This window comes from Drosophila takahashii, chromosome X (genome assembly GCF_030179915.1).
Source record: "Drosophila takahashii strain IR98-3 E-12201 chromosome X, DtakHiC1v2, whole genome shotgun sequence".
Taxonomy (NCBI): domain Eukaryota; kingdom Metazoa; phylum Arthropoda; class Insecta; order Diptera; family Drosophilidae; genus Drosophila; species Drosophila takahashii.
The window spans coordinates 22,814,001-22,831,971 of record NC_091683.1 but is presented as its reverse complement, the minus strand read 5'-3'; the positions used below and the strand labels follow the sequence as shown (position 1 = coordinate 22,831,971).

At 35.4% G+C, this 17,971-nt stretch overlaps 1 protein-coding gene across 1 annotated transcript in view; it reads left to right on the top strand.

Moving 5' to 3' along the window:
- The first annotated feature begins 6,831 nt into the window (after positions 1 to 6,831).
- LOC108058867 (uncharacterized) overlaps positions 6,832 to 17,971 on the top strand; it is a 32,753-nt gene continuing 21,613 nt past the window's right edge. Inside the window, exon 1 of the mRNA XM_017143834.3 lies at positions 6,832 to 7,222. The gene's annotated coding sequence lies outside the window, so the exon portion shown is untranslated. The remainder of the gene's footprint in view (positions 7,223 to 17,971) is intronic.

Below are 17,971 nucleotides of genomic sequence, written 5' to 3'. Positions count from 1 at the left end.
TCTATACGAGGCGAGAGTATGACCCTATTTTTATAAATGTTTTATTTTCTGGCTCCGCCAATTTATGCAAATGACTTTTGGCCAATCGAATGCCAAGATTGCGCAGCCAAATAAAATTAAATCAAACACAAAAAAAGTGTTATAAATTGTACATTCCAGCTACCCGGAATTTTGTGGTTTAACAAGTGATCGTACTTATATCAGACGCGTGTAAATGCTATGTTAATGTTTTTACGATACCAAAAGCTTTTTTACAGATCACTAAGTTTTTCCTACTATTTTCATACAGCTTTAGCAAAATTATTACACTAGTTTACAGCCAAACGATCCCCAGCAATTTATGGCAAGTTCTCTTTGTGTTGCACCCCTGACCATTGAACAATTATAATCGGTGATATCACAGAAATCTTTTGCAAATTCGGAAAATTCGATTCCAAATTAATTTTAATTTTTATCCCAGGCGGCGACATGTAAACTAAAACAAGAAAGAACGCTATAGTCGGGTTGGTGTCCCGACTATCTAATACCCGTCACTCAGCTAAAGGGAGTGCGAGGGAGATGGATATATAAATTTTGATTGCGCATAACTTTTTAATGAATGGTCCGATTTGAACTATGTCTTATACATTTTGATGGGTATAAATCTACACAATAAAATTTATAATTCTTGAAAATCTTTAAATCTTTGTGTAGGAAGCCCAAAAATATGTGTGGAAAATCTCAACCTTCTAGCTTTTGTAGTTTCCGAGATCTCAGCGTTCATACAGACGGTCAGACAGACAGACGGACATGGCTATATCGACTCGGCTAGTGACCCTGATCAAGAATATATATACTTTATGGGGTCCAGAACGCTTCCTTCTAGCTGTTACATACTTTTGCACGAATACAATATACCCTTTTACTTTAGGGCTAGTACTCAACCCAACACAAAGTCGCCCAAAACAAAAACTTCATATGAAACAAAATTTTTTGACGTTGTTTTTCATATGAAGTTTTTTGTTTTGGACGACTTTTTGTTGGGTTGAGTACTAAGCCTTACAAGTAAAAAAAAATTATATTATGTTTAAAAAATGCCGAGAAAATTAAAAATGAACACAGAGGAGAACTTGCGACCGGCACAGTTTCGCGTAGGTCTTTAGTGCATCTATTGCATCAGTTCAGGTTTGGGGATCTAAATCAGTGGTGGCCAATGATATTTTGGAATATGTTTGTGTAAGTGGTTTGCTCTGCAAAACTGGTCGAAATGTGATTGTCGACGGCTGTTCTATTCTGCGCAGTGGCAGTGGTTTTTGCTGGCCACCACTGATCTAAATCTATAGGATAAATCCTATATATATTGCCTACAACACGAGCTTAGGTCCGAGTAAATATTTCCCATTTCATTTTGGAATTTTTTGACCATACTTACAACTTGTTTTGTGGTGGCACTGAATATATTTCCATAAGAGTATGGAGGCAGCCCCCGAATTATTTGCATAATAGAAAATGTTTAAGCTCGTTTGGTGGCTGCCAGCAGAATCGACGAGATCGCAGATCGGCAGATCGCGGAGTCACCCGGTGTTCGACAAGTTGTTCACTTTCTTTTTCACTTCACTTTGAACACAGCCAGAAATTGTTTTTTTCCTCTTTCTTTCTTTTTTTCTTCGAAATGGATGGAGTTGCTGAAGACAATGATGACGGCTGCCGATGTTGTTTGAAAATATTTTACATTTTACGGAACCACAGAGCGATGTGTAGAAGATATTGAGATACAAGTGCAGCTACTCCTAAATATTGAACAGTTGGGAATAACTATCTTGATTTATTTTAATATAATTTCCAGTTCTTAAAGGCATATTTAACAAGTGTTTTCCCCGAGTTGTAAGCTAAGGTACCTAACATATTTACTTAGACCATATTAACCATAAGCCATCCTTTTGGCCATTTATTTGATGTGCCTTTCGAAAGGCACCTCATTAATCATGTGTCTCATGAGCCGGAGCTGATTTTTTTGATCTCGCCTGAAGCTAATTACGCACCTAGGCAGAGGGCGGTCGAAGGGCATGGGTGGAGGGAGTGGCCGAGGAACGGACACTGCAAATTTCGCATACTAGTAAATGATACCGAGATGCGAACGAGAGGGAAAAGTCGTTAACTGGCGACGTTTTCGAAATTATATAGCTTTCTCTCCCTTCGCCCCCTTGAAAATCTTTAAGAAAGAATTCCAAAATCCAATGGAGAGTGAAAGCAGCCGGCAAAATGCACGAGTTTCGTTTTGCCGGGGCCCCCAAAATAAAAATCCCAAAAATCTCCCAAAGATCATTGACTGTCGCTGTAACTGTGTGATTTTTTCACCTGCGTGTAGGCTTGAGCTGTGCAGGTGTGTGTACCACACTTGCTGCTTGTTTTCATTTTTGGGCTTGGCCCGATCGTCGATCAAAGTAGTGAACTCGTTTTGAAGTCGCCTTAAACTTATTGAATGTCTGGTCAATGGCTAGGGGGAATTTATCGAATACGTGTGGGCTTATATTGTGCACATATGAATGCATGTGTTACACACTGCGATTTGGCAGTAACTGCATTTATTTTTGATTGCCGAAAACAATTATATTTTAATGCTGATTACAGCATTAAATTGGAGGGCATAATTCTGTTAAAAACCGCTTGCCTTAGTCAGTAAAATTAAAATAAACCTGGAATCAGTTAGGTGAAACAAACTTTGTTGGCGTTTGGCAAGAGTTAATTTAAAACTAAGTATATTTACTAACTAGTTTTACAAAGCCATCGATAGTAAGCAGTGTTTGTGGTCAAAACTGTAACATTGTGTTAAATATGTATGTTTTGTAAATAAACAATATTTATAATTTAATAAAAGTTCGTAGATTTAATCTGTTAATTTGTTAACCTCACAGGCTACTACTTTTTAAGCCCTAATTAGCGTTATTTGCAAAATTATTTAAACCTTTATAGGATGTAAACAAACATTTTAATTTTATTTATTAATTAGTAATTAATGTCTATAATTAGTCCGCGTTGGCCACAACTCAAGTCTAAATTTTCGTGTTAAGGTGCTGGAATTATAGTTATCTAAGTAATCACAGGCATATTAGGAAAGGCAATATATAGGCACGTTAATCCACCGATATGTAGGGTGCACATGTATCTGTGGGTAACCATTCTGCTTATCATGCACTCGCCTTTCGCAATGTGATCAGCGATTTATGAGCACGCCGCCAAATGAAAAAGAAAACGCAAAACTTAAGACACAAACGTGTCGAAGCCGAGACTGCATCTGCAGGGAGCAGCAGCAGGTTGCAACTTACATAAAGCAAGTGCCAGAAGAAACCAAAACCAAAATAAAGAAAAAGCGGAAAAATATCTGAAAAACAAGTGGAAAACCAGTCATGAAGTTGCAGGCCAGGAGTTTTTGTGCAATTGCTTAAATATTTTTCCTTTTTTCGGGTTTTTGTTTCTTTTGTCTCTTGCCTTTTTTTATTTTACCACTTGCGTAAATTATTTTTAACTGCACTTTCGCGCCAGGGTTTATAGAGTCGGGGGAGTCGAGACTACTTCTTTTGGATTTCTTGTTTATGTTTTTTTTGTCTGAGACTTTTTGTTGGTTTACTTTTGCTTTTTTCTTTGGTATGTGGTCTGCCCGAATGCAGATGTTTGATGGGGCTTTTTTGGTAGCTTTTGCTGCTGTTTAAAACTTATTCTATTATTGCCACCGCTATTTTACTGCTTTTTCCAATTCCACTATTTTCCTGATGTATTTTAGATACAATTTAATAGATGTATGTTTTAATATAAACCAAAATGTCAATATTTTATAATGCAGGATAAATAAATGGGATAAATTGAGTATATTGTAAGCAACAGGTCGAAAAACTTAAAAAATGTCGATTTTTTTATAAAAATTTTAATCTTTAAAACAAAACAGATTCATCATTCAGATTCTTTTTTGTGATATAGGGGTCCAAATATACTAGGAACTACAAAATATTTTGTAAACTAGTGTTATTTCACCCATAATTCGTAGAGTAAAAAAGTTAAACTGTTATCCCAAAGAATAATGTAAAAGGGGGATTAAAATATTATTTTTTATTTAAGCTATCCATAAACATTTCCTTGCAAGATAGTTTGTATGTTGATTTTGCAAATCTTAGATGTTGAAATGATCGGGAAAGCGGATTGTTGGCTTTATCTTTCTGCGCCAAAACGGAAGGTACAAGATTAGTCAGCTATAGCTGACTGCAGTTGTTCGTGATTTACGCTTGCATTTTACCCTCAATGATTTCAGTCTACACTTTGCAACTAAGTAACATTTTGGCCCTATATATCAGCATCACTGACCATTCGATCAATTTTAGTGCATTGTGCATTAGTGAAAAGATTTATGTGTCACCCCCGTTAGGTGTATTTGGTTTGTACCATTTCTAAATAGTTGTGCTCCATGCTACAAAGAAATTAGGCACTGTTAAGACATTTTTGTTGTATTTTCGAACACTAAATACAATGTACGTTTTTACTCTACGCGTAAGGGTAAACTAATTCAAAAATTGAACGATTGGAACTCCACAGCTAACTTTTTTAAATACCCGTGGAGTTAAATTTTTCATAAGCTCAGGTGACTGAATTTTATCTCCTGATAGCTTGTTTAAATCGTTTGTGCACGGTCAATTTAGCTAAATAATACATTTTGGTTTTCCAGTATCTGAATTTAATAATTAGGTCTAACGTTTACTATTTTCCCGATACATAGCTTGTTGTTGTATAAGTCGATGTTTTTTTCCTCAACTTGCTTCTATACTTGCCATTTTTTTGCCTAGCGTTGTGGCTTTTGTTGTTGCTTTCACATAATTCGAGTTGAACGCTCTATTTAAGACATTTAAGTGGAAAATCCCTTAAAGTAGTTGTGGTGTCTGCCCTGCTCGCCAAAAAGTGATCAAACCGTTTAATTGCACCCTGAAATGGAAGGCGCTTCTTCGTTCGGTTTATTTTATATAGCCTATAATTTCGTATATTATTTTTTGTGGGCTTTTGTTAATGGATCTGTTACCTTTTCCTAAGCCGTTAAGCATTCGCAATGCAACCGTTACACGCCTTTTACAATTTACAAAAGTTATATTCATGTACATTTCTTTACCATCCCAGAAATACTCAAACGCGAATTCGGTTATGTAACCTGCATGAAAAAATGTATAAAAAACCAAAGTCGAAAAAAGATTCTCCAGTCACGTATCTCTCACAAAGTGCCAAATAAAAAAAGAAAAACAAAACGCATATTTCCAATCCAACCCAAGGCAACAGCATTGAATTCTTTTTTATGTGATTTCAATTAACATAAAGTACACATTACATTAACAACAATGACGGAGAACAAGTTTTCAACTTCACTTTCAGTTTTGTGTCCAGAATCTTCAATATAAAACAAGAAATCAATGTGATCATGAACGCAATTTCCAACAACCCTATTTAAAAATGTTTATCGAACTTCGTGCTTAATTTAATCTAAAAGTAATCTTTAATCTGTGGCCTATTTGTAAGTATAGATCAGCAGTCCATGAAGTACACATTTCACCTAACGCCGGAAATTTAGCAAGGTATACAATTTCAAAAATACACTTTTTGATAATTTCTTGTTTTTTTATTATTATAGAATGCCGCCGTGACGTCAGCATACATATTTGTAAATTTTCTTTCTGCAGACGCAGTTGAAGATTGAAGATGCTAGCTGAAAGTTCAATATTCGAAAGTGTGTTGTTGTTGCTGAGCCAGCTGCACTCTCATTACCGTTTGTAGTTGGTTGTCGGCACTTCTATAAAGACAGATTTACGCGAACAGGTTGTGAAGCCGTCAAAGTCAGTGATGCCTTTTAAGTAGATTTCCAGCTAAGTTTGGCTATTGTTATTAGTTGAAATCAGACAACTGCACTCATAAAAACAAGAGGAACGCTCTAGTCGAGTGCTTCGACTAAGAAATCCGTTACTTAGCCCACATTTGTAAAGTTTTTGTAAAAATGTAAGTGAGATCTTGTTTGAATTATTAATATCCATCTAACACCCTACAAATTTAAATTCGGACCATTCAATTCCATTTTTGTCCAATAGATGGCTCTAATATAATAAAAAGTGAATTTTTCATTGGTTTGATCGGTATCTATTAATAATTAAAAAATAACCCATTAAACTTCTAGTGGCGTGCCACTGTGATGAAACAAACTTGAGCTGCGAAGGATTGTTCCTATTATCGATCCATCGATCTTCAAAAGCTTAAAAACTAATTTTAAACCTAAAAAAATGTATAAATAAACAATTATATTAAAACTAAGTAATATAGAAATATACAATATTTTATGAAAACGAGAAACACCCAAAACTCCTTGGAATGTGTATGCTTTTAATGACATATTCTTAAAGAGTTTTTCAACCAATTTATGTCCAGCGCAGTAATTTTTAAGATTTTGTTTCAGTGTTAATTGAAATTGATTTTTATTGTTAGTACCTTTTTACATGCAGAGAATCGTACTTTTTGACTTAAGAGTGATATGTAATTTTGTTTATCTGCATTAATTTAAAAAATCAAAATATTGTCGAATGTGCTCCACTGTCGTAAAAAAATGAAAAGAAATTGTTAAAGGCTCTCTTGATAAGAAATACTCCCTTTTCTTGCTTACTTACTTAGCTATTTATTTTTCGAGTTATGCATCACCGATCGACGCTGCAGCAACAATAAGGTGGCATACTAAAAGTTAAAGCTCCGCTTTGCCAGCTTTTTGGGCAGCGACGTCGACTTGGAAACGAGGCGCTTGAAAGCGCGCGAAGCGATCGACTCGAATTCAGTCAGCACCGAACGCGCCGCCGAGCAACACCACGCGAATTCTCTATCCCGCACTCTCCTTTTGCTTTCTTCTCCCTTCGAGTAACGGTACTGTGTGTGGATTGTGGATTGCCGATTAATCGATCGCTTTCTCGCCCGCTTTGATTATTTTATCATCGATCGCTGGATGTATTTTTTTGTTGTTGAGTGTCGAAGTGAAATGGAATTTGTTGAATTTTAATTGCACGCAGCACGCTGCCGGCGAAAACAACAGCAAAATTAGCGGGCAGATTTCATTCAACCTGAGATAAAACAACAATTACAACAACAACGCCGAGGAGCTGCCGGAGAAAATAGCTGATAAATAGACAATAATAAATATATAATACAAACAAAGGCCACATACGCCGCTTCAATTAGCGTAAGTTTGCACAGTGAAAATGAATGAAAAGAAAGAGCGGCGAGTAAAAGAAAACAATAATCATGAATTACAAATGACGTTATCAAGCACGTGCAAAAGCCAGTCCATTGCAACCTGTAATATAGTATAATTAACCAAATCATTAGTGGATTTAGCACAAAGGAGGTCTTAGGAAATCTTAGCAGCTATGAAGTGTGTAATCGCATCGGGGAGGGGTCTGTATGTTGGGACCGTTGCTGTTCTCCAATATTATTGCAAACGAACTAATTTTTAATAGCCAAACCATTAGCTGTCCTAATTGCGACCCCACTTTAAAACCGGCGAAATAAAATCAGTTCACTTGAAAGCTTTTTGGAAAAAATATAATGGTACTATTTCGGACTGGTCCTTTGGCCGAAGTTTTACTTTTATACTTCAAAACTGCTATCGATTTGCCCATCTATGGTCTAATAAAATCACATTTTTGCTAGATATCGGCCAGAAAAGACAGATTTTCCAGGTTTTTAGTGATGCAAGTTATGTCTTCCGTTCGCAAAATAAAATTTATTTTGTGTTTTCTTTCTAACGCGAATATACGGCAAAAAAGCGAAATATAGTCGAAATAGGTTTGAGGATAAATCTTAAAAGTGCTACTACGCACTTAAAAATTAGAAAAAAAAAACCCGTTGATGTGGAACATCTCATATACTCGTTAATTCTAGAGTAGAAGGGTATATTGTATTCGTTGAAATGGATGTCAGACTGTCAGTGCGTTCGACTGTATAAACGTCAAGATCTTGGACACTATAGAAGCTAGAGGTTCGGGACTTATAACGTAGATTCTAGTGGTGCATACGCAGGGGAAATTTCATTCAAAACTTTGCTGAGCCAAAATCCCAAAAACGACCTTACCTAAAATTTAAATGTCTGCAAAAAAAAACGAAATAAAGGACAACAAATATATACGTATACGTAATAATGATTATGAATACAATAGTCATTCAAAGGAAAAATGCATATCAAGTCATTGCATAGAAAAACAACCAACTTTTCTGAAACAGAATCTGTAAAACGCCAAATGAAATTAAAATTAAGAATATTAGAATAAAATACATAACTCACTCACTTATATGCGTTATCTGCACAGTAATTTTTTTTTTTTTTGTTCATACTAATGGCTTTAAAGTGACTTGATGGCCAAAGCCAGATAGCACATTTATGTTTTAAGGTCCCGGGGCAAAGTCGTTAGGAAACCAAACTAATTTACGCTCGTTGAGGTTGTCAATTTGTTCTCTCTTTACCAACAAGCTAGTAAAAATTGCTCATAAATACTTTCCATTTTGCAAACCTACAATCCTATAAGTAATAGTTTCTTTTTGCCTGGGCAGCACACAAAATAATAATAACAAAAAGCGCAAAAAACCCTTTGACAAGACTTTTACAAAAGAAACAGCAATCGTTTTTAAAACTTTCGGTTGTGGTTTGTGGCCCGATTTTCGATTAGAATTGTTGTGCGGTCGGGGTCGCATTGGCTTTTGGCGGTTAGGAAACAATGTTAAAGGCTACGAAACATGAAATGAAGCAGTTTGTGAGTCACAAATAATGAGACTAATCAATTTGACTGGAGTTTTGCGCTGTGGATTGATCTAAATGCTTTTAAAGTTCTGTTTTAAAAGCAATTGTATGTACACATTACAACTTATGTAAGGGGAAAGCGATGAAAAACACATGCTCCAAGACTTTTATAAACTTGACAATAACGTATACACAATATTTCGATTTTGGCCAATTGTTACAAGAGGACGTAATGTCACACGTGTCCTGAAGCAGTAATGCGTTGTATTGTTGTTTTAATTTTGTATCATAAGTCATAAGTTATAGAAATTTGTTAATTGCCATTCTGTTATGTATTCATGTTATTTGTTCCTATATGTACTCTACATTTTATAGCCATTAAATTGGCTGATCAATGTATTAAATTCTAAAACGGCCAATTGTTCGTACTCAAGATAGATAAAAAATCGAAGGCATTCGTACGCGATAAAAACAAATAATACGGCCATTAGGTTTTATGCTCTATACTGATTGAAGGATGTGCTAGTTTTGTAGCTTAGTTAAGGATCTGTCAAAAAACGAGACAGAATCTTATACACAGAGAGAATTATTAATGAAATTTACACCCAAATTGATTTTGAAATCAAAATATAACCAAGTATCTGTAAAATTCAAAATACTCACTTTCAGTACAAATTTTTCAAATAATATACATACATACCTCAGGGAATCTTTCTCCTAAAAAACGGGGACAAATAAGGCGCCGTCCATATATTACGTAATCACAACTTCTGCGATTTTTAACAAAGTAATCAATTCATCATACAAAAAAAAAAAATATGGACAGCCCCTAAGGGGGAAACAACAAGGTTAAAGTATTAGGCGTTTTTTTCCAAAATTTGTCCACAAAATAAAATTGAGAATACAAATCCCTAATTTGAGACGTTACTCTTCCTGAATAATTCTATCAGTGTATAAATATGTTTTAATCAAGTCCAATAAATGTGTCTTTGTTATAAAATATTTACATTTTAATATTTCTCTACATTTGCAGCATTGCCAACTATTTTACATTTTTGTCAGAAATTTTTTAACGCAATAAAGGAAGTATTCCCTAACAATAAAGTATACATTCCTACTTACATATATCATTTTAATCAGCAACGCTAAGCTGGTCGATATAGACATTTCCGTCTGTTCCTATACAAATACGACGTAAAATAGGAAAACCACATAGTTCAAATATCTGTATTCTTTAGATGTCACACAATTAGATGCGACAATTGTTCCTTGAAAGAAAATTGTCTGACTATCAATTTTGTAGTTCGGTAATACCAGAAATTTCAATACAGCCCCAATGACCGCTTGAGCAACACTCAATGTTTAAGTGTTTCGAGACTAAATTTCGGAAGTACTGCGATTTCCTCACCTTCCATATTAGACTGGAATTCGCACATTTGTACATTGCACTTTGCATAATTCCGCTTAGTACATTTATGGACACCCCTGAATCCACATGGGTTTGTGGTTTCACAATCAACCTGAGACAGCTACACCCACCCCACTACATTTTCCGCCCTCAGCACGCGTACTTATGCGATAATTGCAGGAAATGCACCACACACCAAATGTTGCATGCAGGGAAAGTTTTTCCTTGAAGTGTGTGCATATTATAAATAATAATAAATGCGAAGCAAAAACAAGAAAATTGCAAAGAGGCCAAAAAAGCTGCGCGGCTGCCCACTGGCTAATTGAAAGTGAAAGGGGGAACCAGACACAGTTCACTAGACATGGGACTGCACAGGCAGAAACTTGGTAAAGCATCTCATATTTCCCTTAAATAATATTAAATTAATATTCGCTATTTCTTGCAATATAAATACCTCAAAGGCTAATATTTTTATTGTTAAAAGCAAAGACTGGCAAAGGAGGATTTTTATCGAATTTTTAAAGCATAATTCTAGTTTTCAAAGCTTATAAGTTATAACTATCATATTTCGGAAAATTATGGAAATGCCCAACCTCCGAAAATCGGCAGTTCCATCTAATGATACGCCTGGTCCGCCACTTCGTTTCCTCGCGGTCGGACAAGTGTTCCGTTTTTGAATTTATTTCGTTTCCATTCGCTTTGATTGCCGCCAAGATATCTGATGTTTTGTAGCCACTTTTTGGAATTTCATAAGCTCGGCCATAAATTGGCCAGTACCAGTTGGCCAGCTGCTATTAACCGCGTGCGTTGCACTCATTTTCGAGTGTTCAAGTGCGTAAGTCGATTTTCAAGCCCCCAGCCATTTTCCGCAAAACTCCCCGCTTGATCTCTTTCCGTTCGTGCAATTATTTTCGTATGAAGTCATTTCAAATGTTAATTCCAGCGACGGCAAACGCCGACGACCTTGCCGCCTTAATTGTCCAAAGATCGGGGAGCGGAGATCGTCGTTCATGGGGGCTATATCCACGGGGGGATCGGGCAATGAGAGTGCAAATGCGAATTCGAATGCGTGCAACGATTTTTGTTCAAACCAGATTAGACAGGCATGTCGCGGTCTTACCACATGCGATATATTAGGAAAAATACATATGTATATACACAAAGTGGTGGGGTCTTTCAGCTAGACTGTCTTTCAGCAGCAGTCAGTGTTTTTAGTAATTTTCAAAACTTGGGATAGCACATTGAAAAAATTTATTTGTTGCTTAAACAGTGTTTAATAAACACAATCGTGACTTCTTAAAAACATAATGATAAATGTATTGTTTTATGACTAGCTTTATACTTACCCAAATTAAAACTGACAAACAGAACAGATAGATAGGTTTATTATAATACAACATAAAAAAACATATAGTCTCCGCATATTTTCCAAATTAACGAGTCAGCTTTTAAAACATCCACTTGATTGAAAAAGATGAAGACATGTTCGAATATAAAAACGCCTAATTAATACTAATGGGCTCAAAAATTAATTTCTCCAGTTATGTAACTCGCGTAGCTTTCGTAATAAAGCTAATCGAAAATTAATTGTCCACAAAATCTAAATTTGAGCTCAGGGCTACAATGTGTCGAAGATTTAATTAAACAATCAAAGCCCAAAATATTGATGTTATGGAACGAAAACAAACCCGAAAAAGATTACCATTATCTCACAAAATTGTTTATTGCGCGGAGCTGTCAAACGAAAAATATTCCTTTGCAATTAGAAGACAAACTTATGATTATGTGGGGAATATTTTGTTCATTTTATTTGTAATCAACTATGATAATAAAGTGGTACATACAATTGATTGTCATTGGTTAAGCCCTCCTTGAAATACACCTGAGAAAACGTAAAATATTAAGCAAACGAATAGATGCCATTGGCCAAAATTAACAGTCAGGTACTAAATTCCGTAGGAAAACAAACAAAAACCGAAAAAACGACGCATTGCAGGCTGACCAAAATTTGAAGGCTGCTCTTAACCCATTGTTGGCCAACATCTGAAGCCGAGATGAAAAGAAAATGAACCCAGAAAGGTAAACAATGCAAAATTGTCATTTGGCCAGCGACTCTTTGATCGTGTGACTTAAATACTTTGACATTTCAACCTTTGTCTGCTTGCATTCCAAATGCAACTCATATATGTGTGTTCACTCACACTAGCTTATCCACTAGCAATCGGCCTTAACTTCAACTTGCAACCATCATCCACATGATCATAATTATTCTCATTCCAATTCATTTGTCTGTCCAAATGCCTGCATAAAATTAGCTCCAGCTCATGTCGAGCCAAGAAAATACCACGACGGGGGGACAGGTTGGGTTAAGAGTTGTGTGGTGGGTTAAGAGACCTCAAGCGGAGAGTTCGGGTAGTATGTATATGTGAAATCCAGATCTAACAGTGGAACAGCTAACTGGTGATGAACTGAAAGATACCAAGTATATCTAAGAATACGTACAAAGTAGTTTAGCATTCATGAAATAATATATATACTTATTTATTGTAAACAAACCTTTAAAATAATATTTTTAGCCAAAATTGACATTACATTGCATTTTTATTAAAATCTTTTAATAAGCAAAGGACGTTTAGTGAAAAAGTGTGAAATGATCTCAAAGTATTTTGTAATTTACATAACTCACCCTCTTATAAAATTTGTTTCGGCCTTTAAAGGATATTTAAAGGAAAAAGAGGGTATTGAATTGAAAAACAGGCAATTAAATTCACGTTTAATAAGAGTTTTTTTTAGTTCCCTTCCCTTTTTATGATTTTATAAGCAGAACATGCTGATCTGATGTTGGCGCTACCCTGTACCACAGATTACCCCCCAAACGAATGACTTAGACAACAAACTTGCTGCACGAGTAATGCCTCCCGATATTGTTGTTCTTGATCTTATTAGCAAATGGAGCGCATTTTAGTCTACCAGTTGTCAAGCGCCTTTGACTCCCACTCCCCCGTTTTGAAATACCTGCTCCATTTGCCTTTCGATTGTTCTTAAGATTGTTTTCTTGGATTGTTGTCTTTAATGATGATGATGCAACGCAGAGCAACTCAAGTGTTGCAAGTTTCTGCTGCAGTGTCACATTTCACAGTTATTTGTTATTGTTGCACGTGCTCTTTTGATATTTTAATTTGCCTTTGTCGCTTGTCTGTCACGGCAGGCGTCGTTTTAATTACCTCAGACAACGGCGACGTAAACATGCATCACATCTAATCATATAATATGAGCCACGGCACTATAAAAACAACGAACCATGATTGCGTGGGTAGCAGGAAACTCCGTCTTCTGCAACTGCATCTCGTGTCTTGACTTTGTCTATAGCCATCAGTCAGGCAGTCAATCAGTCAGTCAGTCAATGTTGTGGGAGTTTTCACATACTCGAAACATTTGTTATTTTTTGGCATAGGTGCCACATTTGCAGGTAACTTTTTCGTTGATGATGCAACGCAGATAAAGAGTTCTTACTTGGCTACCCCTAACTGCCTATTTAGGAGGTATTTGCACGATTCCAAAGGCATCGTTGAATGGAGAAGCCTGGATCTTATTCAATACAAATTAAACAAAGACAAGAAAGGAAGCTACCTTCGGCCAGCCGAAGCTTATATACCCTTGCAGATAAAGTAAATACCTATAGTTTAATACTCACTCGGTGCAGTTCCAGGGATTCCAGATTCAGCGTGCCTATTTAAATTTTGTTTTTAAGTTGTCCCAAAATGTAAAAATATCTAGTTGCACTTAAAACTTACTTTTGACAGTGCCAGTTGCCATTATCGCAGCTGTTACAGTGCCTGCACTAAGAAAAATGTGTGTATATTTGAAATTTAAAAAAAAATATAAATTAAAAATAAATTTTAGAGTTTAATACACTACTCGCCTGTTTCTGAAGAAAATAAAAAGAAAAATTGTAGCAAACTGATAAAAACGGTAAAACGCCTACTTTACTTAAAAAAAATAAAAAAATTATAACCAAAACAGCAGAAACCATCAAAAATGTTTACTTTTTGGACTGGAACACCTCGATCTCAATCCTTAGTTTCCATCAACACCCACTGCGCATACGCACCCCCTACTTGCTGTTTGCCTCAATGCATAATTTAAGCCAACGCTCACTGCTGTGCAAACATTCCACAATTGGCCGCAGCTGTCATAACTTTAATCAAATTTGCTAAGTTTCAATTTCGGTTGCACCAAAAAAGGCCGAGAGAGAAAAAACATCTATTCGATATGTGAATAATTAGCAAATCCAATGGATTGCTTCAGTAGCTGGCATGCAAGAAATAGTTTCGAAAACATATTTCTATTTGGTTCCGCTGCAAAAGGCATCGCCGACAATGTGAGGAAATCCTCTACCGATGTTGGCTCTTTCATTAAAAAGAGTTGGGCGAAAATTGGCGTACGGCAATCAATTGACCACCAAAATTATGGCTAACATGGGACGCCGGCCAGTGAAAGTGTTTATATATATATGTATATATTAATGTATGCACAACAACCGCACACAGCAGCGAAGTTTTTTCTGCTGTCAAACCGGTGCAATTTTACTTTCAGGAATACCTATCGACATTCCACTTCTCCTCATGCCATCACGGTCATCATGGCCATCTACTAGTTCCTCCTCCACCTTACCCCCTTATTTTCTTTTCTTCTATCTTTTTATAAGTCCGCTTGACTTGCCCTTTCTTGACCAAAAAAGTAGTGATAGCCAAATGAAAACAAGAAAGGAAGCTAGCTTCGGCCAGCCGAAGCTTATATACCCTTGCAGATCATTCCTATTAATTAACAAATCGCAAAAATGTTCAATTTTCTAATATTTCTCATTAATTTTCCGATCGTTCCTATGGCAGCTATATGATATAGTCGTCCGATTTTGATCAAATTAAAATTGAAATTCGGAAATATTTAAAAAGAGTCATATCCTAGAGTAGAAGATAATACAATAAAAAGCAAAGAAGCTTGAATTTATTTCCTATTACTTTTCCATTAATTTTCCGATCGTTCCTATGGCAGCTATATGATATAGTAGTCCGATTTTTTAAATATTTAATTCGAAATTCAGAAATATTTAAAAAATAACATCCCCAAAAGTAGAAGGTAATATTTCAAAAAACATCGAAGCTAGAATTTTTTTAACGTTTTCTTTTCCGATCCTTCCTATGGGAGCAATAAGATATACACTACTGGTCAAAAGAATAAGTACACACGTTACACCCTCACTTGCTAAGAGATATCTCTATAGTTATTGAGGCCAGACCTCCCAAACCTTTTTATTTGGAAAGGTTATTCTGTTCTGCAATATTTAAATAAACAATGGATACAGTAAAACCTGTCTAATCCATGTTAGCCCTACATTTGTGCGATAGGTCGGTTTTGGTGTGGTCAAAATAATAAGTACACTTGTGTTACTTATAAATTTTAAAATATTAAATCTAGAATGGGGCTACGGTTAGTATTTTATCTTAAGTTAGGATCATGTTTATAAGAAGTCTGGGCCAATTGGACGATCCAAAAAGTTTCCAAGCCTGGATTTGGTTATTTCAAAGTCATCATCCATGCTAAAATCTGATTTGCAGCTTAAAAGGAACACTTAACACTTAAGTATGGCTTGTGATTCCCTAAAATTTCCTTAAAAGTACTACTCTGAATAAATAAAATCGATTTGGAAAAAAATAAGTACTTACACCGTAAAAAATAAGAAAAAAGGGGAAATAAATAAGAAAAAACCAAAGTTACATGCGGTTTCAATTTAAAAAAAAATAGTTAAATTTTAAATTCTTAATTTTTTTATTTTTATTTTGATAGTAGATAAAACGACTAAAAAAATGAGATATGTTTCATAAAGATCGGTAAACAACTTAAACCGTACTACATAAATCGCACAACGCTAGATATCTATACATAAATACAAATTGCCCGTCCATACAAGTTTGTATGAAATTCGTTTTTAACGATATAGCAGTTTTGTTATCGTGCACATCGTCAACAGCCATTTAATAATTTGTTGACCGATCTTTATGAAACATATCTCATTTTTTTAGTCGTTTTATCTACTATCAAAATAAAAATAAAAAAATTAAGAATTTAAAATTTAACTATTTTTTTTTAAATTGAAACCGCATGTAACTTTGGTTTTTTCTTATTTATTTCCCCTTTTTTCTTATTTTTTACGGTGTAAGTACTTATTTTTTTCCAAATCGATTTTATTTATTCAGAGTAGTACTTTTAAGGAAATTTTAGGGAATCACAAGCCATACTTAAGTGTTAAGTGTTCCTTTTAAGCTGCAAATCAGATTTTAGCATGGATGATGACTTTGAAATAACCAAATCCAGGCTTGGAAACTTTTTGGATCGTCCAATTGGCCCAGACTTCTTATAAACATGATCCTAACTTAAGATAAAATACTAACCGTAGCCCCATTCTAGATTTAATATTTTAAAATTTATAAGTAACACAAGTGTACTTATTATTTTGACCACACCAAAACCGACCTATCGCACAAATGTAGGGCTAACATGGATTAGACAGGTTTTACTGTATCCATTGTTTATTTAAATATTGCAGAACAGAATAACCTTTCCAAATAAAAAGGTTTGGGAGGTCTGGCCTCAATAACTATAGAGATATCTCTTAGCAAGTGAGGGTGTAACGTGTGTACTTATTCTTTTGACCAGTAGTGTAGTTGTCCGATCCGGTTGGTTCCGACATATATACTACCTGCAATAGAAAGAAGACTTTTGGGAAAGTTTCATCCCGATAGCTCAAAAACTGAGAGACTAGTTTGCGTAGAAACAGACAGACGGACAGACGGACGGACAGACGGACAGACGGACATGGCTAGATCGACTCGTCTTGTGATGCTGATCAAGAATATATATACTTTATGGGGTCGGAAACGTCTCCTTCACTGCGTTGCAAACTTCTGACTAAAATCATCATACCCTCTGCAAGGGTATAAATATTTGCATCTTTTGTAAACCGGCTTACACAAAAAGTAATATTGGGGTTAATTCATACAAGACTATCTTCAAAATGTGAAGAATGTACATATTCAGGGTCCACAGAAACCGATCTGCGCTGAATGCGGGCTGAATTCAAACGTTTTATATTCCTGTCTATGTGAATTCAGCGCGAATCAAGCGGAGATCTGTTTTTGTGGACCCTGAATATTTACATTCTTAACATTTAGGAGATACAGTCTTGTCATATTCAACTTTGAGGATCTTTTTCTCAGAATCCTTGCGTCGGGTAATTTTCTACATTCTTTTTGGGGTTAATTCATACGAGAATGTATCTTCAAAATGTGAAAAATTTACATATTCAGGGTCCACAGAAACCGCTCTGCGCTGAATGCGGGCTGAATTCAAACGTTTATTTTTTTGTGGACCCTGAATATTTACATTCTTAGCAATTTGAAGATACAGCCTTGTCTTATCCAACTTTTAGGTTATTTTTATCAGAATACAGAAGCATACAGCTGCGGTCAAAATAGTAGTAGTATTGCCGCCCTGTGTTTTTAAAAGTTTGTTGTTGTCACTTTTCTTATCCTATTAGTCTAATAGTACAATTATAATCAATACATTATTACCAGGAGAGGAAAAATTACAACAACCAACCTTTAAAAACACAGGGCGGCAATACTACTACTATTTTGACCGCAGCTGTATGCTTTTATGTTTTTTGACTATATTTTCTAAAATTTGTTTCACCCTTAATAAAAATCCTAAAATTATTCCAAGTATGG